The 12,060-nt window shown below is 40.1% G+C and overlaps 1 protein-coding gene across 7 annotated transcripts in view; it reads left to right on the plus strand.

The window, feature by feature from the left end:
- The first annotated feature begins 886 nt into the window (after positions 1 to 886).
- Positions 887 to 12,060, plus strand: part of LOC143035268 (epidermal growth factor receptor kinase substrate 8-like) — a 170,961-nt gene continuing 159,787 nt past the window's right edge. For 4 of the 7 annotated variants that reach the window (XM_076202119.1, XM_076202112.1, XM_076202113.1 and 1 more), the window contains exon 1: positions 887 to 1,084. The gene's annotated coding sequence lies outside the window, so the exon portion shown is untranslated. The remainder of the gene's footprint in view (positions 1,085 to 12,060) is intronic. The other 3 variants (XM_076202115.1, XM_076202114.1, XM_076202116.1) reach the window with 1 other exon arrangement.

Consider the following 12,060-nt stretch of genomic DNA (forward strand, 5'->3'; position numbering starts at 1 on the left):
CACACACACACATTCATGTGGATCTTGGTTCAAACTACTTACTAGCCTCATAGTATTGCAAAGAAAATTGGGCTGTTTGAGCATCCATTTCTATTTACCCTAGCCTCAGACTGACCTTCAGAATATAATAATTTTATTATCAATGGGAGTTTGAAATAAATTGCATAGAAAGTGCTAAAGTTTATATACATGAGGTACGCTGTTTTCCTTGACACTCCACAGGTGCACCCTATCAACTTGTAAAAAAAAGTGTATATTGTTTAGCTTCTAAAATACGTCATCCTTCCCCACGGCCTAACAATAAAGTAAGAAAGGAATTACTACACATCTACCCTAGCTTTAAACTGACCTTCATCAGAATATAAGAATTTGATTGTCAATAGGAGTTCCAAATAAATTGCGTAGAAAGTGGATGGCACTGCTAAAGTTTGTATATATGAGGTAGGGTGGCTTCCTTGACATTCCAAAAGGTGCACCCTATCAATTTGTACAAAAAATCGAACAAAGTGTATGCATTGTGTATATTGTTTAGCTTGTAAACTACGCCATCCCTCACGACTCACACGACCTAACACTGACTACTCCATCCCCCTCCCCACTCCACCTGTCCATGTAAGACAGAACTAGATGATGTGGAAACAAATGTGTTACACTGCCACTATACATAATTTCGGGTATCTTATTTAATTTTCTTTTGAATACGAAAAACAAAAATATAGGAAGTAATTGCATGTGAATATAATTCTAGAATGAAACCTTCGACAGAGGTAAAATTCAACTTTGACTCACTCCCATGAATGATTCCAGGTGAGTGTACACTATGTTCGGCAGCGTCGGGTCCAGATGACTGCCGAGCCCCAGCCTTCCCAGCGGCTGACTTACTAAGTTAGGCAGATCAGTAGTGCTGGTGGTCGAAGATTGTGTGGGGAGTTAACAGGCTTTGGTCTAGTGCTAGTTGCTCGTGAGGAAGAAGTGTTGATCCATATAACCTTCTCACTTGATGTATAAACGTTCGTGTTATATTAGTGTGGTGCAATTGAGTGTGTGTATAAGGTGGTTTTCGAGGATTTGACCATCAGATTGGGTAAGTACATTTGTCCCTATTGAAGTCTTCCGTGCTGCATACCTTGTGTAGTTTATTGTGTAAACTTTAAGCATTGTACTATTGCGCAGGTATGGTCTATGTGATTAACTCCGTCCATATCGCAGTGTATTATATAGGTTTGGCTGTAGTCAACGACAGACGGTGTTGGTTGTCGCCACCCAGCCCTAGGTCCCGCCCCTCGGAAGAATAAAATCATCTGACATCTGCCAAAGAAAATATACATTGTGTGTCACAATACAAAGCGGTTGGACTTGGTGACCTGTACAACATGAACAGTGTTCTCTTTTTTCCAATTCCTGGTTTACTTGGTTAGACAAGACGTGACGAATTGTCTGAAATCAGACGAGGTTAAGCGGGCTCGTAGATGGTGCCGTTGCTGTGGCAGTGTAGGTCAACTTAGAGCGGTGTGGATCTGCCTGCTTTTACTCGATATTGTTTTACCCTCAGAGAGGCGAAGGGGTCCACGCGAGTGAATTCAATAGCTTGACGTTAATCAGAATAAATACAAATCAAAGGTGTACCTGGTGAGTTAACTATGGAGTGGAAACTCCTCGTTCTAAACAGTAAATTGTCATGATTATTATAGTAGTAATGGTTGTAATTTATCACTAACCTACATTTTTTAGGATATTATTATTATTATGATTATAGGTGAGGTAGAAAGTTGGAGTGGTACAGCAAGGAAGTCTGTTGAAGGAATGACACCCCTATATCTGTTTACAAAGTGAATTATAATTGTAATATACAATGAAAGGACAGCGATTATTTGTCCCATTTGCATATATTGGTCCAACTTTACCTGACAGAATCTTACGTGCTACGCAGAGCAGGGAATGACGAAGTCATTGTTGACGTGTACATTGAATATGGAAATCCGCGAAGGAATGGATTCTCAGAGCAGCGACAGCCAGCTATTTTATTCACTTGTCTCGCACATATTTCAACGGTGAAGAAGAAACTGAGTTGAAGGTGGAAGAGAAGAGGTGGTTCTTGAACTTGATGCTTCCACGACAATTTTCTTTATCAGCGGCCGTATTTTTCTCAATGTGAACGGAATCGTCTGGGTTTAACTAATTGCGTTATCCAAGTTTATTGAATTCGTCCGGCGTTAGACGCAGCAGAATAACAGCAGTCGACATGGATAGCTAGCTTTTTGATATCAAGATTTGTGACTTCAGTGCAGTGTGCTAGATCCGAATGAAGGCTAATAGTGAGCAGTTGGTGTTTTGCCCTAGTTCGATGATTGTGAACGACTTGCGAATGTGTGAATGTTTTCAACGTTTGAAGATTTGTAAATATTCTTTTGGACGTACGACTTCTAAACATTTGAAGAAATCTTCATATCACTGGCGTTTGTGAAGTTTAGCATAATGTAAATCCTGTTTTGATTTTCTTGGTATGTAGTCTGTCATCCAGGAAGTCACGACGATGTAGGGAAGAGTGGCCATATTTTGATGTTTGTGGCACGACGCTGTTTCACGTGTTCTTTCGTGACATTAGATTATGCTATGCGCGTTTGCAACATTACAAAGGATTACAGAGGTCCATAATTAGGTCAGATGCGAAGAAATAATGATAAATAAAAAAGTAAATAAATAGATATTATAATAATATAAATGATAATAGATAAAATATATATGTCTAGTGAAATGATAAACAAACGGGTAAATAGTAAATGATAAAACGTTGACATAAATAATAAATGAAAACCAAGCAAATAATAAACAGACAAGTAATAACCGTGGATAGTTGCCATGACGCAGGTTGTAATTATGTCGACTATAGTGTTTTCTCCGATGAGTTAGGATTATAGGCAGTATCTTATAATGTGCCGAATACTTATTCTGATTAAAAAAAAACACCCGGTGAGGTAAGTCTTGGCAGAGTGAATGTACGTTATGTGAAGACATGAACCATGTAAATCTAATTAGTTCAATTAGAATAATGCCAAATTTGCAGAGAAACGTAAATGGAAATGGTAGAGGGTAAACGGGTATGCATAGCACAGATACATACGACATTATGCATATGAATCGGAATCAAAAGGTCCATCGATGGGATTTCTCTTTCGTGTTCGATTGTTGTGGCACATCAGTGACTGATGGCTTCGGTCATGCGAATTGATGAATAAGATAATTGAAAACAACTGAACTGGTGAAAAAAAATCCAGTAACATAAGTAGTTATCAGCAAGAACAATAATCTAAATACGTTTATCCGTTTCGCTTGCCCGTTTACTTGTTTAATTTTAATCGTCGTAGCCATTAGCGCGAGCATTCAGACATGAACGACAACGGTTCCAAGAGGAGCTAGCTCACGCACCCAAATTAATAACAAAACATAAGCATGTGGAAATAGGAAAATATATAATGTATATCAAAATTCCCAAGGAAATATACTTGTAACCTTACGGAATTGAAGAAAATGAGTACCAAGATAACTCCATACAGTTCAGATACATACCTACTGGCCTTAATACCAGTTTACCATTTCGACTGGCAGGGTTGGTGACCTTTCATACTGTAAATTCGAAGAATATTCCGTGATTATTGTTGGATATTTGTCATTTAAGATATTTTGAATGTTCTTGTCGTTTCCGTGATTTCTGGGTGGAAATTGTACATCATTAGTAGACTTGACCTATAATTGAATATGAAATTCAACAAGTAAACAAAAATATATGGTATAAAGTAAGTTGATAAGTGCATATAATATTGAACTAATCATAATTAATCTATAGATAAATAAAGTTAATTCACAAACTTGTGTAACCAGATAAACATATTGACTTATAAGTAATTGGGCATAAAGTCAATAGATACCTTGATAAACAGGTATACGCCGTACCTCAGCATGCCACCCTCCCCTTCTCCAGCAATTTCGCTCTTGGTAATCGTAGGTAAGCCTGAGACGAGTGTGTGGAGGTGGGGCTCGTGTGCTCCGTTGAACGCCCAAGCATTCCCGTGCATAGGCCATGTACGACGTTGGTCATCCGGCCAACCCGGAAACTGTCGTACGTTGCCAAACCGTCATTTTGACAGTTCGAAATGCGAACGACCCACATCTGACCAGTACCAGCTATGAATCACAGAACTCGGTGAATACCTCGCGACAAAAGTATTTCCTGGGCGCCCATTCATCTCCGTGACCTTGGGAGCCTCAGCATGGGCATTGTGTTGGCGGGATTATTGAAGGACGTAGGTATCGCCGTGTCTGGTACATGGACAAGTCCCTGTCCCAACGTTTCCCCAGGGTGGGACAGTAATGCACATGGGCATAGGACCGCAGACGTTAGCTTATGAAATCTCCACGCCGTCACTGAACGTAATGTGTAGTGAAGGGTTTTGGAACATTGAGTGATGGGAGAAATGCAGCCAGCCTGGCGAGGCAGTGACAGTGCATAAGTTTTTGTCCAAGCGGAAATCACGCTCTTCATTCGAGATATCGTGCTTGTGTTAGTTTTTCTAATGCTCTGATGAATGCACTATTTTGAGCAGCCGAATGTGCCTGCCTCATTGTAGCTTGACGGGAATTGCTTACAGAAGTATTTTAGACGTTGGAGTCGTACGTGTAACAAGAAGCAAATGTCAATAGGACACGATATATTGGGAAAGTAATCAATTAATTTGATAAATGAAGACCAGCTATTCAGCCGAACTAGGTCTTCTATTCTCCAGGTGAGAGAAAAGGTTTGGAGGAGGAAATTGAAGCGCAGGGCATAATCAGTCTTAAAGAGTGGTCTCCGTAGGCGGATATTCCAGAGACAAATATGTGCAGTGTTAACGTGTATTGCCACCCTCCCATGTGAAGATTACGTCATAGACGAGGACGGTTGATGTCTTATATATGGTAATTACATGTTATGCGTAAAGCATTATTCCACGCGCTGGGTAAATATGCAGATTATGGTTCACTTATCTTCAGCTGATTAGATTTGCTTGGGGACAAAAGACAAACAATAATTTAAATATAAATTGCATCTCCCTTGTTGACCTTGACGCGTGTTCAGAATCTTGATTTGTCTTACTTTGGATGCCATTTTCAGTATTGTTTTCCTTTACGTTATGTTTCTGCAAAATTTATAGAACTTGTTATTACTTTAGTAGGGCTATGTCACCACGACAGAAATTATCACAATCGATAGTGATAATTTACAATTGAAATGGTAACAGTTATGCAAAATCACTTATGTAGTCGATCTTTTAGGGGTTAGTGACACCTACTGTTCAGTCACATAACATAATTGGAAACTAATCACCAATCAAAGGAGAATGTTGATCTATGAATATTTGCTGTAGTTCTTTTTGCAACTGCTTTAATGTGCCCTTTGTCACCAAGGGCAGACTCGCTGTTTATTGGCTATGAAGTGCAAAACAATCAACGGAGTACAAAACAATATTTTGCAAAGACAGCATAATTTACACTCGTATTCAGTATCTTCAGAATTAAGTATTGCCATAATGCAATTTTCGTATTTGTTGCTTCTCGAAAACAAATTATCCTGAGTCAAGTCTGCTTGTGAAGTGGAACATAATTATGTCGCGCTGGGATTTGTTTGTTTATTTAATTTTGGCAGCATCCAGCGGGATTATAACACAACCAAGCGAGATCAAAAGGGTGGCGTGGAAGAGATTTAAAAGGAAGTTAGTAGAATAGATAGATAGTAAATGGTAAAAGTATTAACTTAGTAGTAGTAACTACAAAGTAATGTCGTATTCCACTGAAGAGGATCACAGTCCGTGATCGAAATATATGGCTATCATCTATTTCATTTCTTCTTATCCAACACAGTGGGTTCTTGTTGAATTATTAGTAGTAAAGATCTTTAAAGGTCTTTGGGGTCTAAGACGACGGTCTGCAAGTATGGGAACTGTTCAAACAACGAAACACTAGTGTCTGTGGGTCGTGTTACGATTATTCACAAATTTCACTGAATGCAGAGGTAGGACGGAGCAAGGAAGGGTGGTTGGAATGCAACTCCTCCCGTTTCTCTGCGGCCAAGCTTTTGTAGGACAAAATATATCGGCCTTCACGGGATCCAGTTAGGCCAGCCAATATAAACTCTACTTTTCTGGTCATCTCACTGGAGGAGGGGGGAAAAAAGTGTTGCTTTGCAGTCCTGAAGGCCGAGCAAGGACGTTTTGGCAAGCGGTTCGGCCTAGGGAGCAGAGACTTCCAACGCAGTGGACGGGTGAGGGGGGGGGGGAGTCACCGGCGGGACGACCAGATATGGCGTCTGTGCCCTCATGGGTAATATGCTGTAGAAATACTTTAGGGGTGGCTGCGTGCCAAGCTATCATTAAATCAATCGCTGATCTCCTCTCACTTCAAATATGTCGTTTGCTTATTTCTCCAGGTATGATTTGTCTTGTAACTCACTCTATAACGGACAGGACCTTGTAAGGGAGTACAGATAGTAAATCGTAATTTAGTTATCAATTCATATAGACTTTTGGACATTATTCACAATGTTGCTGTCTTTTTTTTCTGTCACCGGTATGAACTGTTCACACTGTTGAATCAAGTTCTTGCTGGAAATCTGTCCACCGGTTTCATTTTTTCTTCTTCGCGGAATTGTTGCCACACACATTCCAAGTCTTGGAAACCACCAGTGTCTAGATATTCTATTAAAATCAAGTATGTAAACAATTGACAAATAATGCATTATTTCAAGCGGATAAGACAGTCTGACCACACACACACACACACACACACACACACACACACACACACACACACACACACACACACACACACACACACACACACACACACATACATTGGACATAAACTTGAGGCAAATCATGATGTATTAAAGAGTAGGCAACGGGATCCTGCGATCGTTGCTCTTTGCCTGTATAATGCAGTAAGGTAAATTCATACGCCAAAAGTCCCCCCTTTTTCATCCTAAGGCAATCGACCCCCTTTCTTCCATAGAAAGTTCAAATATTCTGCAAGAAAATGCATACCTGGCAACTGAGAGGGCATAAGGATTGAGGAGACTGCAAGTGACCGTCAGGCAGTTCCATGTCCCTTACCACGTTTCATACATACCCATAAAGTTTAGATCCCTTTATAAGTATGGACGAAAGGTGGTAAAGGACATGGAACTGCCTTACCTTGAAACAACCCGTTGTTTCAGCGCTAATATATGTTACTATGCCTATTCCATTCGTTAACTTGGTAAACCAGGTCTTGCATGTTTCCTTAAACCTAAATTTGGCCATTTTAGATCTATTACTACGGGTCCTACTCTGCTGTCTTAATATGATTATCTTGCCTACATCACCCTTGGCACATTTTAATACCTCTCTTAGATCACCCCGCACTCTACGTCTTTCGAGGTAGTGTAAGTTAATTTCACATGGTAAGTTTCCAAGCCCTTATATAATTTTGGTCGATCTCTATACCAATTCTAGTGAATTTGTATCCATTCTATAGGACTGAGTCCAAAAAATGTACCTCATAGTCAAGGACGGGTCTAACTGTCGTCAGATAGAGTTGAATTGCCTCTGCGCGTTTGTTTGTAACCATCCTAGTAGTAAACCCTAATGCACTGGTTCCTGGATTGAAGGTCCGGACTCACAAACCCTCCTTAATTCTTTTCACATTTTTTTTTTTAATATGGCATTATCTAAGCTACACCTGTTATCTGGGTTGTGTAAACCTACGTTTAACACACTGCGCTTTGAGGTATTGAAGTCCATTTTCCATTTCACCGACCATGCAAACTGCATTCAAGTTCCTGCTGCAGTATCCCAGCATTTTCCCGCGGCAAAATTTCGAGCATCCCTGAACGCGACATGACGTCATGACGCCTGTCAAACGTCCAGTTTATCGTTCTTTATCATGCTCAGATTTTAGATGTCTTGAATCATGCTAGGGGGGGAAGTGTACACCGGTAAATGATAAGAGGGCAGATAAGGGCAACACTACGGATCCCTGATAAGTCACCACATGATACAATGTGTGGTAATTATATACGGATACAAGGGGAAGGTAATAAAACACACACGGATGCAAAAACAACATCAGAGACAAGGAATAACTCGTCAACGGTGACAAACGAGTCCCAGGCCACGTTAACGATTTTAAGATGGGGGAGGGGATATAACTTCCAAGAAGAGGCTTTAAGAAACTGCCAGTAGAAAGAGATCAGGGAGACGGTGAGTGACGAATAGGGTGGATGGATTCGGGGAAGAGCACCTGGGGACACAACAGCACATCAGTATGCATGCGCATGCGCAGCGCGCCGCTGTGTATATGCCACGGTGGTGGGACACTGGGGAGGGAGCTGGAAAAACAGGCAAGGTTGCCCTGGGAAACGATGATGTCACCTGCCTTGATAGCTCTGGGGCTCAGGTGTCGAGATGTTGAAAGGATGGTATGCGGTTTGACTTCATTTGGAAAACAACTCGCCCAAGTCCAGGTAAAGAGAGACACACACACACACACACACACACACACACACACACACACACACACACACACACACACACACACACACACACACACACACACACACACACACACACACACACACACACACACACACACACACACACACACACACACAGTTCGAATCCTGCCCAGGGCCGAAATTATTTCGGTATCGCTGTGCCTCGGGTCGTTACTCTGACTCTCGTGGGCGGGGAGTTGGGGGTGTGTGTGTGTGCAAGGTCATAGCATTACCCATAGATCGGACCTACGAGCTCTGGGCTCTCTTCCAGGAGGGAAATAGCTGTCGATCACGAGTCCAACACGTGATCCAAAGACCAAAGACCAAGTGAATACACACTCCCACACACTCGGTGGCGCGGTTGGTAGAGTTCCAGACTCACTTCGGCGGTCCAGGTTTGAATCCTGCCCAGGGCTGAAAATAATTTCAGTATCGCTGCGCTTCGAGTCGTTACTCCAACTCTCGTGGGCGGGGAGTTGGGTATGTGTGTGCGTGTAAGGTCAAAGCATTACCCATAGATCGGTCATACGAGCTCTGAGCTCTCTTCCGGGAGGGAAATAGCTGTCAATCACGAGTCCAATACGTGCTCTAAAAAAAGACCAAGGTGAATCACACACACACACACAATGCATCAAGCACATACAAGGGTGGACACATGCACTTGTGAATGAAAGAAAGCTACATGTACAATATTCCACATACTCATTTTTTGAGGAATGGTTGAGTCCATGCAGCCATTGCTAAGGTAATGTCCGGCCTGAGCTTATAGGAAGTGTAAAACGAATCTCTTGAGATTAAGTTATAAGAAGAGGATACGGGTCGTTGGATATGCGCATTCATACTTGGATCATAAGCAAAACACGTTTTAATTAATACGAAAGTCCTCACCTGGCCTGGGTTATAAAAGACCACTGCAAATATAAGTTTATTTATTTATTTATTTATTTATGTTACATGAAATCTATAGATACAGTGGTATCTGACCACGACAAGAGTATAGTGATTTGTGTCGTGTCTTAAAGATTTGGACTCCAGTGTTGCGCGGCAAGTAACGTTCTTTGATAGGGGAGAAGGCGGGTACCAACGGTCAGAGCCGTCACGTTTGCCCTTTGTGCTTGTATTTTTGGAGCAGGTAATAGGAGTGCAGGACTCGAACCCACAGCTACGTGAATGCTAGATAAGCGCGCTTCCGACTATGCCACCACTTTAGTTCATACGTAACACACACACACACACACACACACACACACACACACACACACACACACACACACACACACACACACACACACACACACACACACACACACACTCTCTCTCTCTCTCTCTCTCTCTCTCTCTCTCTCTCTCTCTCTCTCTCTCTCTCTCTCTCTCTCTCTCACACACACACACACATATATATATATATATACATGTGTGTGTGTGTGTGTATATGTATACATATATGTATGTATTTGTATTATATAGATATATGTATATATATGTATATGTATATATCTGTATCATATATATATATGTATATATATATATATGTGTGTGTGTGTGTATACACGTGGAGTTTTATTAAAAACGACAGCATTGTTGTAGTTATTCAGTTTTTTTCCTCGTATTCTCGATTTTCCTGATTAGAGGTTTGCCATTAACCGGGTGAACTGAAACTAGATCACTGTATTCTTCCATTTCTTTTCATTATTTGAGCGCCAATCGACCTGATGGGTCACTGGAGCCAAATGATGAAAGGTACAACAAAAAATAAGTTTTTCAAATCCCACTTTGAATTATAGCAAACAGCCTAACAGTTACACAACCTTAAATTACACACACAAGAATATTATGCACGTAATAATAAAAACCTTAATACTAACACAAAGAAAGTAAAAAGGGCAATAAGATAATCGGCAACTCGACATGCGCAGTCTGATAGCGATAGAAAATATTACCATACGTATGCAAGTTAAATACACTTAAGAATTTAATACAAAAAATCGAGTACGTCGCAGTGTACTGACATATGGTAACTTGGTAACCGAACCAAGTTCCCATTTTCCTAGTGGTTACTTGTATATTTTGTGAATCACGTGTTTGTGATTTCTTTGCATTATGAATACCACGCGCCATCTCCAAGAATTTTCAGTGTACGTATATAGGTGTGTGTGTGTGTGTGTGTGTGTGTGTATATATGTATATGTATATATGTATATTTTTATGCCGATGCTAATGCAGATTCCTATTCACTATTAGTTGCCGATGCTGATTCCACTTTATATAATTATGGTATAACAGTTTTTGATACAAAGTAATTAAACTATGAATTTTACTTGCTTTATAATCTATGTAAAATTATACATGCTAGTTGTTGAGCTGTATTGAGAGGTGTGTGTGTGTGTGTGTGTATATATGTATATGTATATATGTATATTTTTATGCCGATGCTAATGCAGATTCCTATTCACTATTAGTTGCCGATGCTGATTCCACTTTATATAATTATGGTATAACAGTTTTTAATACAAAGTAATTAAACTATGATTTTTACTTGCTTTGTAATCTATGTAGATTTATACATGTCAGTTGTTGAGCTGTTGGATGTTAATGATTGAATGAATTTAATGAAGTGCTTATTGACTGACCCCTTTATGATTATGAATGTATGATTGTATTATTTTCAATCGGTTGAAAAAGAGGTTAAAATTACCCATTTAATATATTTTAATGTAACTACCAACTTTTAAAGTGAATCATTTAATGCATGGTTTTAATAAAACACGTGTGCAGAGTGTAAATTTTATTAATCAATTTCTTAATCCTAACTTAATAGTAACACCTAAACTTAACTCAGTCTCTACTATTTAATATTTGACCCTTGGAATGCGGGAAATGGACAATATATATATGTACAACACTGAATGGGTCCCAGTGAACAGATATCCATTTTTATCAACCACAATACACTTTAATTCTAAGCCATCAACATCGAGAGACTTCCGGAGGCCAGCATGTAGAAATTGAGACGTGGTACGTCCAAGGACTCGAACCGGGGCCAGCACGTGACAAGTGTTAGTGGCTTACCGATTGAGTCATCAAAAGAGATATAAGTTGAGCGAAACTTTTCTTGTATATTTGTATACTGGAGTTACGTACACATACACGAAATTATGTGTTCAACCCATCTCCTCTATGATAGTGCAATTGGTAAGTATATGAACGCGGGAAAGTATTTGTACAACAGTGAATGGGTCCCAGTGAACAGATACATTTTTATCAACCATAATACACTTTAATTCTAAGCCATCAACATCGAGAGACTCGTATACTTACTAATTGCACTATCATAGTGGAAATGGGTTGAACGCAAAATTTCGTGTATGTGTAACTCGAACATACAAATATATAAGAAAAGATGCGCTCAACTTGTATTTCTCTTGATGGCGCAATCGGTTAAGTCACACTTGCCACGTGTTGTCCTCGGTTCGAGTCCTTGGCCGTACCACGTTTCT

This window comes from Oratosquilla oratoria, chromosome 18 (genome assembly GCF_046742065.1).
Source record: "Oratosquilla oratoria isolate Oo_2021 chromosome 18, ASM4674206v1, whole genome shotgun sequence".
Taxonomy (NCBI): Eukaryota; Metazoa; Arthropoda; class Malacostraca; order Stomatopoda; family Squillidae; genus Oratosquilla; species Oratosquilla oratoria.